The sequence below is a fragment of the Empidonax traillii genome, unplaced genomic scaffold (genome assembly GCF_003031625.1).
Source record: "Empidonax traillii isolate 1590-97213 ecotype Southwest subspecies unplaced genomic scaffold, ASM303162v1 scaffold684:size475977, whole genome shotgun sequence".
Classification (NCBI taxonomy): Eukaryota; Metazoa; Chordata; class Aves; order Passeriformes; family Tyrannidae; genus Empidonax; species Empidonax traillii.
In genome coordinates this window covers 18,908-33,372 of record NW_020955877.1, presented here as the reverse complement: position 1 = coordinate 33,372, position 14,465 = coordinate 18,908, and positions in this window count along the sequence as shown.

The window sequence follows — 14,465 nt, the reverse complement described above, 5'->3', positions numbered from 1 at the left end:
AGTCTAGAAACAACTGGCTTTGTACTAACTTTTTGCTTCAGAAGAGAAAAAATAAATTTAGCTTACTATCTTAGATGATGTTGGCCATCTTACAAAGCTCAATAAATCTCTTCACATTATGCAAATTGTCCTCTTTATCACTAAATACTTTACTCAGAAAAACCCACTATACTGGCTTATTTGTATGGTTTAAAATTATAAACTTCTCTCCAGGTCTGTAGTCACTGTGTTTATACACATTTTCTATATGATACAGAGATATTCCAACACAGAAAAATAATTATTCCAACAAAAATCTCTTTCAGCTCCTTCATAAGTTTGAGGCAAGCTTTTAGTCTTCTCCAAAAGATAGTCAAATAAATATTAGCTACATTTTGACTGGTGAGACAACAATTTTAGTTTACTTTTGGAAGTGTTTTAAATCATGTGGGTTTGAGAAATACCCACAAAGAGAATCTCTACAGTATAGAGATGCAGCAGACATCCATTACAGGTAAGTCATATAGCTTCATAACATGACATCCATCTCCATTACAACTGTGTACTGTAATAGTTAAAACTATTAACAGGTTAAAGTTACGTAACAGGTTTATGAAAAACGGCAAAATACATATCCGAAAGGAAGAGCATTGTCACGATGTCTTCTAAATTGGTTAACATTTTTCTGTTTATCCAAACTAAGCTTCATTTAGCACAGTTGTACTTGATTCTCTGTTAGATATTGGCCAAGCTACTGAACTCTACAATCAGACAAACTAGGGGTAAATGGAATATACCCACAAAATTAAATTGGACAAAATGAGAAATTGGATTACCTACACTGTTAATTTGCTAGAGATCCCTGGCATGGGTTTGAGTGATGTGAATTAGAACTACACAAACATTTCCCAGGCCTAATCTGAAAGTTAGTAAAGGATGATTAGGCAAGGACTATTTCATAAAAGTGGCTTGGATGCATCACGTTGTTTTAGCTGGTACAAGTGTTCAATAATGTGGAAGTTGACAAATCATGCCAGCTGGGCTGCACGAATCCTGGTTTGCTTCAGTTGACTAATATATACAGACTCTCTGTGGTTTGAGGAATTCATGAGTTTAATAATCTGAGTCACAAACCCAAAGACCACTCAACAAAGTGCTCCTGGGAGAAGAGAGAGGAAAGGAAGAATAGAAAAGGAGGAAGATAGAAGCGAGATGGGAAGGAGGAAAGAAGGCACAGCATACCCTCTGAGGCAACCATGGATTCTTAAACTGGTTCAGCTAGTCATGAAACATCAGCTCAGTACAGATCTTTACAGTGAAAGTTGCGGTTACTAAATTTGGTTAATTTTATATTTAAATTTTACAATGTATAATTATTTAACAGCAAGATGCATCCAGGAAAAAAAGATGGAAGTGAAGATACAATTGTAGTTTATAACAAGTTTTTAAAGAACAGGGAGCTTTGCTTATTTACAGTGGATCTTGGTCTGTTTGGGTTTTTTGTTTGTTTGTTTGTTTGTTTGTTGTTTTTAAAAATAAGGATAAGAAATGGGGCAGAAAAAATTGATGTAAACAAAAAGATTGTCTCAGCTACCTGATATATGGTAATCCTTTTCTAAAATGTCTGCTCTGTGCTTCTACTCTTCAGTCACCTGACGCACATATCAGTGTCCTAGTCCTAAGACTGTTTAGTATCCCTGTGCCTTCCTGGAAATTTACATAGACACAGACATTTATGGCAATCAGCCTTATGTGAAGATCAATCTGAGGCAGATGTGAAGATCTGCCTGAGGCAGATATCAGGTTAGTCTGGAAGGGAAGAGGACAAAGCTTGTTTGGGAAAGACTGTAAATGTGTCATGCTCTCTGACTCTGGGAGTAGTTTTGCTGTCCTGGGACAACCCAGACTTTTCGTGATTGTCTTTTCGAGAAGCTGAAGGACCAACAAGTGCTGGTGCAGGAGAGAGACAAGAGCGGTGCATGGGCAATCTCCTCTCTCCCATGCAGGGTACCAACATTGCAATTCAGGACCAAGGAGAAGGATAGAGTAAGGCAAGGCAGTCTGAGGCCTAGAAAATATGGCTGCTGTAAGGATTTAGGATCCATATTGCCAAAATCTAGCATGGATATGCTGCCAGTGGGCCTCACGTACAAAGGATGCTCAGCTTCATAGGCCACAGATTTCCTCTGGCTGGATTACCACTGCACCACACAAATGCTAAAACTCTTTTCCATCTGATTGCTGTAAATAGGGATGGATGACACACAGCTCTTACAGTCCTTGATATTGTAAATTTATTTTATTTTTAAAAAAATTAATGAAGGCACCACTCTTGAGTCAACCTCTCTGATACCCGGTATTTCTTTATTTTCATATTTTACCATTCAGATTGTTTTAATCAAATGGGAGGAATAGTCAGTCTTATTTCATACTGTGCCTTTGTAACCAGGTCTTTCAAGCCGACCTTGTAAAAATATGAAAAAAGACCTTCCATCTTCTTAGACAGCTTACACTCTATACTCAAACAATTGGAAAGTTAGTGATTGAGTTCAAAATAAATTCAGAAAAATAGATTTCAGAGGAAATGATGTTGCAATACAAGTCTCGAAATAGCTGAACTCACAGGGCAAATTGTCTTTACTCCACTAAACCAGAGTCAATTTTATTGCAGCTGTGACAGTTGCACACATTAAAGAGAAAGAACTATTTAGATTGAGCATTTTCAAACTGTGAAGGAAATGCACTTTGAAAAAGGGCAATCAGGCAAAGTTCAAACAATTTTCAGCATCATAGAAAAGATGTCTTTAATGCATTATTTAAGTACCGGCTAGGCAACAATCTTTTTGTGAGCTGTCGTTTGAAATATATTCAATGGCAGAAATGACAATGCTTTAGGAAAACTTAGAAAGACTCTGTACAAAGTGAAGGAAAGGAGACCCAGTGAGGAACTTGCCACAGTCAAGTAATATACTCCTCAACCTCATTTCTGAAACGACTCATCCTTCTTAGAAGTTGTCCATTGTCCTTCAGGTCCACAATTCAAAGTTATTTTTATGTTAGAACAAATGAGGGAGTATTCTTCTGAAAAAGAACAAAAGGAATGGCTACTACAGATTGCAAGGAGTGACACTTTTCAATGCTCTTTAAACTTTATTTCTTAATCACCTGAAAAAAATCCTTTTTTTTCTACCTTGAGGCTAGGACTCCTTGCACTAACTTCAGCAAACTCAAAGTTAGAAAACTGGTCTATGATAGTGATCTTTTCAAAGCTAATAAAGAAAGAAAAAAACTGCAGAACTACTCATCCCATTCATCTTAAACACCTGGTTATGAAGGTATGAATTTCTTTTTCAAAGTGCCGGTGTTTATCTTTTGGATGCTTCCTTCTCCTAAACCTTTGCAGCTCTCATGATTCTAATGGAGTCTTTTTCTACTTAAAGATATTAAGAGTTCAGAATAATGGAAAGGATAATTATAAACTATCTGTAGTAATAACAAATCTGCAAAGTAAAATTTTCCACAGCACATTTTAAAAAGGTATATTTCATATATATATGTATGTACCATGTAATTGGAAACTAAATTTTATGCTGTCCTTGGTATTCACTTAGTTGGCCTTGTACACACAAATTAGTTTGGGGATTGCTCATATAAATAATGAACATTTGTTTGGAAGAAAGTTTTACTGCACCTTTGTGTATTTCTCACACCTTAATTGATAGCTAATCTTGTTTTAGAAAGAAAAATAATAAAACAGTGACTTTCAGTCTAACCTATTTTTTCTTTTCCTGATTATAACCAGTTGTCTTTGAGTCAAACTGGGGGGGAGGAAAAGGTATCGAGTATATAAACACAGTAAATGTCTTTGCGAACTTCTTAAACCAAATTAATTCATAGGTAGTTTAATATTAACCTTAAAATTGTCTTGTTTAATGTCAGGAAGCTCAAGCAAACCCATAAAATAGAAAGTTTATGTGATTTATGGAAAGAAGATACAATGAAGACTCAAGGCCTTTATCTCTTCAGCCAGTAATTACTAGGAGCATATTTTACACTGCTCAGGTTATTTCAAAGAAACTTCTAAACTATAGAGTGATGAAAACAACCTTTCCACGGTTTAAAAAACAAAACAAAACAAAAAAAAAAAGATACTGCTTTGTGGGTTATTTAATTTTCTCAGTAGATATCTATGAAAATATTTTTGACAGGTTTGAGGATGACTTGGTATGAGAAAGCATTTTCCCTAAACTTCTCTCTAAAATATTCTTCTATTTTGCACAGGTAATGTCCACTTATTTTCCTTAAATACTTTTCTTATTAAAAAAGAAGGGAAAAAAAAAAGTAACCCAGTAATAAAGGCAGCCATTTATTTCAGGGGTTATTAAGTCTGTACATTTCCATATTTTTTCTCAAGCATTTATACTAATGTTTTTGCGTTCCCACAATTTTTGACATTATCCTCAGAAATTCATGATAAAATATTGAAATAAAAATGCATTTGTTTTACTAGAATGTAAAGAAAAATTGCTTTTTAAGCATATATTGGAAGCTTTTGATAGAAAACAACTTAAGCCCAAACTCTCTACCAGCGTCTTATCAATGACATAATGTGTTTCACGCTTTACCTTCAGTTTATCTTAAAATATTTTAACTTCTTTTCAGACTGTACCTACATGCATGCTATTAAAAACCTGATCCTTAAAGATTAGGAATTCTTATTTTATTGGAACTGTCTCACATGTGGTTCTGGTTATAAATTATGCTCTGAAAAGTCAAGAATTAATGAGAGGCATGACTAAAAGCAAAATTTTAGAAATATTCATTATCTCCAGAGAACTGACTAGAGTTCTTAGTGTCTCAAACACGTAACTACAACAAGAAAAGGGAAATTCCAGGACTTCACATACCGCAGATCCAGTTCACTAAAGTGGAGATGGATGACAAACAGTTTTCAAAATGACATGTGTGTATTTTCTGGGGAAAAAAAAAAAAGGGCAAAAGGCTTTTTGGACCAATGGACTATCTGAAAAGCACAGAGATTGATATTACAGACCATGCTGAACCATCAGGAATTAAACAATGAAAGAAAATCTAAACTACTTCTAAACAGTCATCTCTTAGATCCTAAAGTTTACAATTATAGGCTTTGAATACAATAGAGAAACAGTGATCACAAACGTTGTGAAAAAATGTGTTAACTTTTGTGCAAAGAAAATGCAAAGAACTAAAGAAGAGTGAAAAGTCTGAACAAGTAAGGATATTCAAAGGTCTGTATTTAAGAGGCTTGCATAGATTCATTTTAGGACCATAAGGAAAAAAAAAGACATTTTACTATAGTTCAGATGTTCCATTTAATGTATGTTTCTATAATGATCACCTAACTTAGCTATGATGTCCACTGGAAAGAGGGATCCAGCTGCAGGTTAAGAAGCTCAGCTTTGTATATCTGCACAGAGGAGTGCTATGTGTCTCCCACTCTGAGCAATGAAGGTCTCATTAATACAATGCAGGGAGACTGGAAAATAATTCATTGTCACAGAATCACAGAATATACTGAGTTGGAAGGGACCCACAGGGATCATTAAGTCCAGCTCTTAGCCCTGCACAGGACCATCCCCAAGAGCCTTACCATGTGCCCAAGAGTATCATCCAATTGTTTCTTGAAATCTGTCAGGGTTGGTGGAAGTGACCAGCTGTTCCAGCACCCGACCTTCACCTCGTCTGGGTGAAGAACATTTTTCTAATACACAACCTAAACCTCATCTGACAGTTCTTCACGTCATTCCCTCAGGTTCTGTCATGGTCACCCCAGAGAAGAGATCAGTGTCTGTCCCTCCTCTTCCCCTCATGAGGAAGTTGTAGACCGCAGTGAGGTCTCCCCACAGTCTCTTCTTCTCCAGGCTGAGCAGACCAAGTAACCTGAGCTACTCCTCATACAGCTTTCCCTCAAGGCCCTTCACCATTTTCCTTTGGACACTTCTCCAGCAGCTTTATATCTTTCTTATACTGTGGTGCACAAAACTGCAAAACTGGTGCAAAAAATATTCAAGGTGAGGCCACAACAAGGCAGACTAGAGCAGGACAATCTTATTATAAAGCAGACTGTGCAGAGTAATTAGTTTGTTTTCAAGGAATTATTTAGTACTTCTTGAGATACTGTGAGTTTTCCAGGATGTTCACATAGGGCTTGCAGATGTAATGAAGAAATCATAAGAGACCAAAGCCTCTAGGAATGTCAAATAGAAATTACACTGGTTTTCCAAGGCCAACTGAAATTACACTAATGTTGTGGTTTTACACAAACCAGCAAACAAGCCCCACACAGCCACCCTCTTACTCACTAGCAGGATCAGGCAGAGAATCAGAAGGGTAAAAGTTAGAAAACTCATGGTTTGAGATAAAGACAGTTTAATAAGGAAAGCAGAAGCTATGCACACAAACAAAGCAAAAAAGGAGTTAATTCACTACTTCCCCCAGGCAGGCAGGTTTTCAGTCATACCCAGGAGACCAGGGACCCATCACAGGTAACAGTGGCTGGAAAGGACGAATACCATCCCTCCAAACATCCCATTCTCCTTCTTTATTCCCCCTTTATATGCTGAACATGATGTCGTATGGAATGGAATATCCTTTTGATCAGTTTGGGTCACCTGTCACGGTGGTGTCTCCTCCCAAATTCCCATGCATGTCCAGCTTCCTTGCCAGCGCGGTAGGAAAAGGAGCAGAAAAAGCTTTGGTCTGTGTATGCACTGCCCAGCAATAACAAAAACATCTCTATATTATCAACCTTGTGTTCAGCACGAATCCAAAACAGTCTCATGCTAGCAACTGAGAAGAAAATTAACTCCACCCCAGCCAAAACCAGCACAACTGAATGCTTATTTCAGGAAATTGAATCATATCTCAGTGAAAAATAGCTGAGTATTGTTTCTAGAACATGACTGACTTTTGATTCGAAGTCCAATTCATTTATCAGTTTAAAAATATAAATTGCCATTTCAAATGTCCTTCAGCTCCTGGTTTCCATCTGCCTCTCCAACAAGACATCTACATTCCACGAAGTCTCAAGATGTATCTGCCAGTTCTATGTAGACTCACATGCACTTTGTACAGATAAAAATGCTTCAATATAAATATATTTGTTGTCTTTATCGTGAACTAAATCTCACCATATACACCTAAATTTTGGCGAAATATCTACGCTGTCCTATATCTGTCCTTCCTTCTTTGTTCCCCTCACTCCTGAGGTATCAAATTGTCTGAACAAATCTAGACAAAACATCTGAGCTATCTGAAGGTAATTAAAGTCTACAGAGATCAATGTCTTGCTTTCTAATGAGAGTACGTAAGGAATTGAATAAAAGGAAGTTTTTCAACTTTGTTTAAACAGGCTTAATTTCAGCAATCTATCATTTGACTTTCCTCTAACTCTTTGTTTAAATGGTTGTGTCTAGATAAATCAGTTTATTTATTTTTATTAGAAAAATTTTTAAGATTCATTATGCTTTATAGCTTATAAAACTACCCTATGCTTTTTATTTTAATTAGTAATGTCCTGTAACACATTTTCAAGATATATCTTAAATATTTAAGGGTGCATTTCTAGATCTTCATTTGATTTTAATACAAATTTAGGGTCCATCTGAAGGCAGATTAATTCCAATTCAGCTCATGAAAGTCTGAAAATATATGTCTAATTTTAATCATGCCTATAAATTTTCTTATTTTATACTAGCATTTATGTACACTGTGTTCTTCTAGATGTAATTTCAAAGTGTAATTTCTACTGAACACACAAAAATAATCTCCTAATATCTTTCCACTTCCAAGTTTATATTCCTCAGTGTGAGCTTTTTCATTGAAAAAAAAATTTATACAGATGACTAATTTTGTTGGTTTGGTATGTATAATTTCAGACTTAAGGTCTTAGACTAAATTGCAGGTGCAGGTTCAAAGAAGTAAGTGATTAGAACATATCTGAAGCCACAACTGGAAACTATTGAATAAATATGAGTTATGAATTGTACTGAGAATTCAGGGTGTGAGAAAATGCAGAGCTTGGCTGAATTGCATCCTGTCAGTGCTCATGCTCCCTGGATTATTGTGAGAGTGCATCTGATTCTCACTGCTACATTCATTTAAATGAAGAAAGGGAATTTAAAGATCCATGTGGTCTCAACTGTGTATGACAGAATATAGTGTCTGAAATATTATGCTTCTGTTTATTGTTGTTAGAGTTCATGCTCTACTTATTTAAGAATAGTTTCATGATCCATTCAGAGCATCTCTGATGTCATGATTTTTTACCTAAAAATATATCTGTTCTCCATCTTCACCTATCTAATTATATATATATATACATACACACATTTGTATTTATACATATACATATGTATCTCAATATAACAGCCTTCCTAAATTCACCCTCAGGAGAATCTGTAAATGTATATCAGATTCTGAATCCCTGTTCACTGTTTGTAAAACAACATCTCTCCTTTTTCCTGTGGGTCTGACAATTTTTGTTCACTGTTTATAACATTTTAGGTTGCCTTTGTGATCTATTCAGAATTGAATTTATTTCATTTCCCCAGAGTAGTAATCACAACAGGTATTATATATATTCTGTGTATTTTTTTAAAGTTTAGTACAGCACGTCTACATTCTCTGAAATTGTGAAAATGTGAGCTTTGTCACTTTAGTTGTTGGGTGTTTAGATTTTAGTCATCCTAGTCTCCACAGTCTACCTTAAGGTCCCTTTAAAATCAGTGGGGAAATAAAGGCAGCTCAAAAGATGGTTCATTTGACTTTGTTTAAATCCTAATTTCAGGAAGATGTAAATCTTTCTTTGGAAAGCCCATTTCTCTTAATTAGCCTTAAGAAGACTTAGTGTGATTAGCTCACAGGCATATGTCTACCTCCAGTCACCCTAATCCTGGTTTAGCTGTCTAGTGCAATTTATTTTTTTACTCACCCATTTCCCATTAGTATTCAAAGGTTCACACTTTTTTTAGCCATGAATTACAATTCAAGAAAAAAGTCTTTTAAAAAATATTCCACAGACACATTGACTTAAATATTTAAGAATTACAAAGAAAACCTACCTGTCTTATGAGGCAGATAATTTAACCCATTTGCACATAATGTTGCAATATATGAAAAGATAAAACATATTTTACAGTACATTTTATAGTAAATTAACATTCTTACTCTTTTAGTAAGTCTATTCTAAAACAGTCAATTTTAAAATTACTATCATATATTCATTCCTATTAGTAAGTAAGAAGAATTATGCATGACTATTCTATTGGTCTTTAGGCTATATGTTGTATTAGTGTATGCTCCTTCTTATAGATCTGATAAAGTCCATTTTTCTCCTATTTTGCTGTTGTTGTTGATGAACAAATTATATTCCATGCACTTATTCTATGTATTCCACATTCCTTTTACACACTTACACATTCTTTATATTTTTGAACTGCTAGTAGCACATTACTATGTGGTTTCTACAGGAATGGCATAACACACAAGGTAGGATGGCATCTGGAATTGATATATCCCCACTTCATAGTGAGGAACAAATGCTGCTGCTACTTTTGAGAACACACGCAGGATCACTCTCAGATAATGTAGAAAGAATCACATCTTATCAATATCACCTGGGGAGTCTTTCTGCTGCACCTTTTGCAACCGGACTTGTCTATCTCACATTGGCCTTTTTAGCCATCAGCGCCCTTGTAACAAGCGTGGGTAGAACCCTTCTCAAATCTTCGTTCTCAAAGCCTAGCCATGATGATGAGTGAGGAACACAAAGCCTTAAGTGAGGTTGTAGATGTCCTAGATTTATATATAAACCAAGTTCTCCTGTCCAAACTGTCACTCCAGAAAGATGAAGAGATTTACAGGGGACAGATAAGAGCACACAAATATTCCAAACTGTGGAGAAACACTACCCAAGGAGTTGTGGGAAGGGGCCCATGGTCAAAGAAGACAGACCAATGAGACACAAAGGTTTGTTTGACATCTTGAGAGCCTTGGAGATTCATCAGCAGGAGCTACTGCAGACAGAAACAAACAACAATAGTGGGGCAGCCTCCACCTGCCATTATTGCTTCTCTGCGCTATTCATCCCTCAAGTAATTTAATAAGTTTTCCATTAAGAAAAAGTGGATGCCCATGATTCTCTGCTGTAAGATATAGCACACAAAGTTTCAAACAAGGCTTATAATGATTTTTAGGTCTCTGTGCAATACTCTAATTTCTAATACATTCTTTTTTAATATGAGAAAAACTGAGGAGGGGAAAAGTGCTTGTTATAAGAGTGGTGCAGCAGACATTATTTATAAAACTTGTATTTTATCTGGCATGGATTGCATCTTTAAAACAAAAGTGTCACAGACACCAATCATTCTGAAGCATTATTGAAAATCTCTGGGTTTGTTCTCAGTTGTGCCTCTGAGGTTACATTTGAGCTTTGAAATTTTATCTGCTCACTGATACCTTTTTCAGAACATTCTGATTGTCAAGGCAGTACAAAGAAGATATGAATTAATTTGATTTATCATTTCTTTTTAAAAGCGGTTTTTCTTTGTAGAATTTTATTAGTAAATTACCTCCAAAGTGATGCATAGATGTACTAAAATTGAAATAATCCAAGCTTTTATCCCTTTGAAACCTAAACATTTATTTTTACACAAGGCTACCTAAGAGTTCTTTTTAGTTTTGCTGATGAAACAGTGCAAAATATTTATCTCTTCTTATCACGATGAAGAAAGGAAACCCGTACATTTAAACACAAGTTGATTCATTCACTCCTTCTCTCATTAATTAATGTATGCTTTATTACTATAGATAAGAAATCACAGCAAGTCTAAGTGGACAAAAGAGTTTTGTTTCTCTTCTATCCATCCTTAATAAACAAAAGACCTATAGAAGGATAAGAAATTCTCTTTGAAAACTCCATATTAGAATTTTATTAAAATAAATTAAAGGTTATATGACTGATAGTTTTGACAGACTATCTATCTTCTGCGTTATGTGCAATACTGTAGCTTTAAAAATTGGTTCTTCATTTATTTCTTGAGTTGAGTAACCTCAGCATTACAAATGTACATTGGTACTCTTTAAACACAACAGAAGACATAGATAAGAAACTAACAATTAAAAAAAAAATCAAAAACCAAACAAAAATCTTAAACTTGATTAAAAGGAAGAAAACAGAAGAAATAAAGATTTTCTCTGCACTGCTAAGACTTTGTGTAATTCAATAAAGACCAGCAACGTGAAGAGTGTCAAGTCTTGTCCTTTTAAAGGTGTGGCTGCTTCCAGACTGATTACTAATGTCAAACCATTAAATAGGGGAGAGCTATTTGAACTGTTCAAGTGCTTGCCAGGGACCAGTGTCATAATTTAATTGTCCGAATGATGTAGTTCCAGTTCTTGAACATCTGCCCTGGCACTCTGTAGTTTGCTAATATGAGCTACTGAATCACCTCTCTGTGCTTCCACAAGAGGAACAATACTTTGTATCTGTAAGAGAAATTCCTTTTCAAAACCCAGCTATCTAGTCTCTTGTAGTGACTATTTGCAGGTTGGCAGGAGAAATTATCTGGACATTTGAAAAACATATCTCAGAATATGAGATTCAGAGAGGCCACCATATAATACTTGATTCAGTGTAACTCTACCCCAATTATGCCTCCCCCATTCATATTTGTCTGCTCCCCCAAAAGAACTAGACAGGCTTAACCATGATTCAGGTTTGGAGGTGTGTGGAGAGTTGTTCTGGTTTTTTGGGTTTATTTTTCTGTTGTGTCTTTGTTTTACTAATCTAAACATGCTGTCTATTCCCAGACATCTTAAACAAACTTTTATTAGATATATATTAAAAAAAAAAAAAATCAGAGCAAAAATTTTTTTTAAAATCCCACTTGTCTTGGATTTTATAAATTGTACAGTTCTGATACACACACTCAGCCTTGGATATGTACAGACTTTCTCTACCCAGACACAGCTGTCTGTATCTCTGCTGCAAGGACAACTCTGTTGTGCCACTAAGAGCTGTTAAACAGACACACATTAAAGGCCTGGCACAATATATTAAGAGAAACGACTGCCAATTACGTTTGGAATTGCAGCAATTTGGATGCTGCCTGGTGAGCAGTGGGGTTCTTCCTGCAGAGGTGTAGATCAGACAGATGTGGGCAAGATTATCCTCCCTATATATCTAAGCCCAGTTACATCATCATGTGATAACTCTTAGTTTCAGGGGAGAAATGAATAAATCACTTCCTAAATGTGGTGTATCATAGAATGTGAAATGTCAGCTTGAAACCCTGGAGATTGATAATGAAATGATGTTTATAGTATGGGCTATTAAATCCATCACAGAAATCCAGCTAGAGGTGACTCAGAGCAATAATTGTGCTGTATTTGTTTCATCACTATGATGGACAGACAAAACACCTCTTAACTGTGATTTTATAGCTCTAGAGTAAAAGGATTTTTTCAATTGAATTTAAACCAGGAAAAAAAATTCTTTGTTAAAAATAAGATGAAATTTTGTGTAAGTTGGTTTACTGAGAAAGCAGTAGACCATACTGGCAGCTCTTTAAACCTGACATGTTTAAAGAACATTTTATTTGCCTTCTCATAAGCAGCCAGTGTCAGTCAAAACTCAAATATAACCCATTACCTTAAATTGAAAGGAAGGAGATAGAGTTGAGGGAAAAGTCCTAGAAAATGTTCAGGCATTTCATTTTTAGTTTACAATGACCTGTTAACCTCCAGGTTTATTTTGGGACTTTTTGAAAGACGATACTCTGGAAATGAAAAACTTCTGAGCTGGCACCTTGGCTTCACTCAGAAAAAGCTTATTGTTTTAACTGTAAACCCATCTCAGGTGTAAAGTGGATTCAGAGGTTCCTAAAAAACAGCTAGTTCTTTTATTTCCACAGAGATAACAAATCCAAATAAGATGATGTGCGCCTGAAAATTCTTTAAAAAGACAGAAAAGTTTGGAAATTATAGAAGCTGGGCTATGTTCTCTAAGTGTGAGTTTGAAGGACTAGTATTATCAAATGTAGGAAGAAGAAGTTTGCAAGGCTTCTAAGAGAGTTAATGGAAAATAAACCAGAAGAAAAGCCAACAATTTTAAGGAATGGCATAATATTACCTTTTACTGAGTACACATAAAAAAAATTATGTCCATATATATATTGCTATTCATGTGAGACATTTTAGTGTGAACTCTCACCAAAATTCATTTCTCTGATTTATTCAGAGATTAAAAAAATCTAAATTTCAATATTAAAAATCTTGATCAGAAGATGTATAAGGTTGAATTCACAGTGGTTATTGGTCATCAGCAAGCAGTGTACCCAGGTGGTCAAGAAAGCCAAAAAACTATCCTATAAAAAACAGTGTGGCCAGCAGGACCAGGACAATGATTGTCCCTCTGTACTTGGCACTGGTGAGGACACATCTAAAATACTCTGTTCAGTTTTGGACCCCTCACTACAAGAAAGACATTGAGGTGAGGGAGCTTGTCCAGAGAAGGGCAACGGAACTGGTGAAGGGTCTGGAATAAGGAGCAGCTGAGGGAGTTGGAGGTGTTTAACCTGGAGAAGAGGAGGCTCAGAGGGATCTTATGACTCTCTACAACCACATGAAAGGATGGTTTTATGGGGGTGGGGATCAGTTTCTTCTTCCAAGTAACAAGTGATAGGATGAGAGGGAATGGCCTCAAGTTGTGCCAGGGGAGGTTTAGATTGGATATAGGGATTAATTTCTTTAAGGAAAGGGTTGTCAGGCATTGGAACAGGCTATCCAGGGAAGTGGTTGATCTACCAACCCTGGAGGTATATAAAAGATGCATAGGTGTGACATGCAGGGACATGAGTTGCTTTGGGGACCTTGGCTGGGGTCCTAAGGTTTACTAACGAATATTAGTAAATTACCTAGGAGTAATTACCCTGGGAGTAGGTATGCAGTCTGATTTCCACAATGGAATATCATTTCTCATATGAAAATAAAATGTTCTGTGGATCAAGTGATAGAATATAGCTGGAAATGTATAGTTACATGCAAAAGGTACTACCTGGTATGTGGTATTGCTGTGCAGAGCAAAGGGATGACAAGCAGTCCTCTGCATGCTGTAGATAAAGAGGTGCTCTGTGAACAAGCTTATCCCTCTGATCTCTTAAATTTCATTCATTTTGATTTTGACTATTATGAATACTGTATTACTGTTTCATGGCTCAGCAGCCCATACTACTGATCTATAATTATCTGTTTGCTGCAGACCTCACTGTATTCATGGAGAAGCTTAGATGAGGAGAATGGAGAAGGGGATAGTATTGACAGTACACTAAGTTTTGTCTCTCTTTGTCTCAGGGATAAGGACAAACACAAGCAATTTGTGATGTCTTTCTCACTCACAATCTTATTAAGATACCTCAGCAAATCTTGCAACTACCAGACAGGCACTG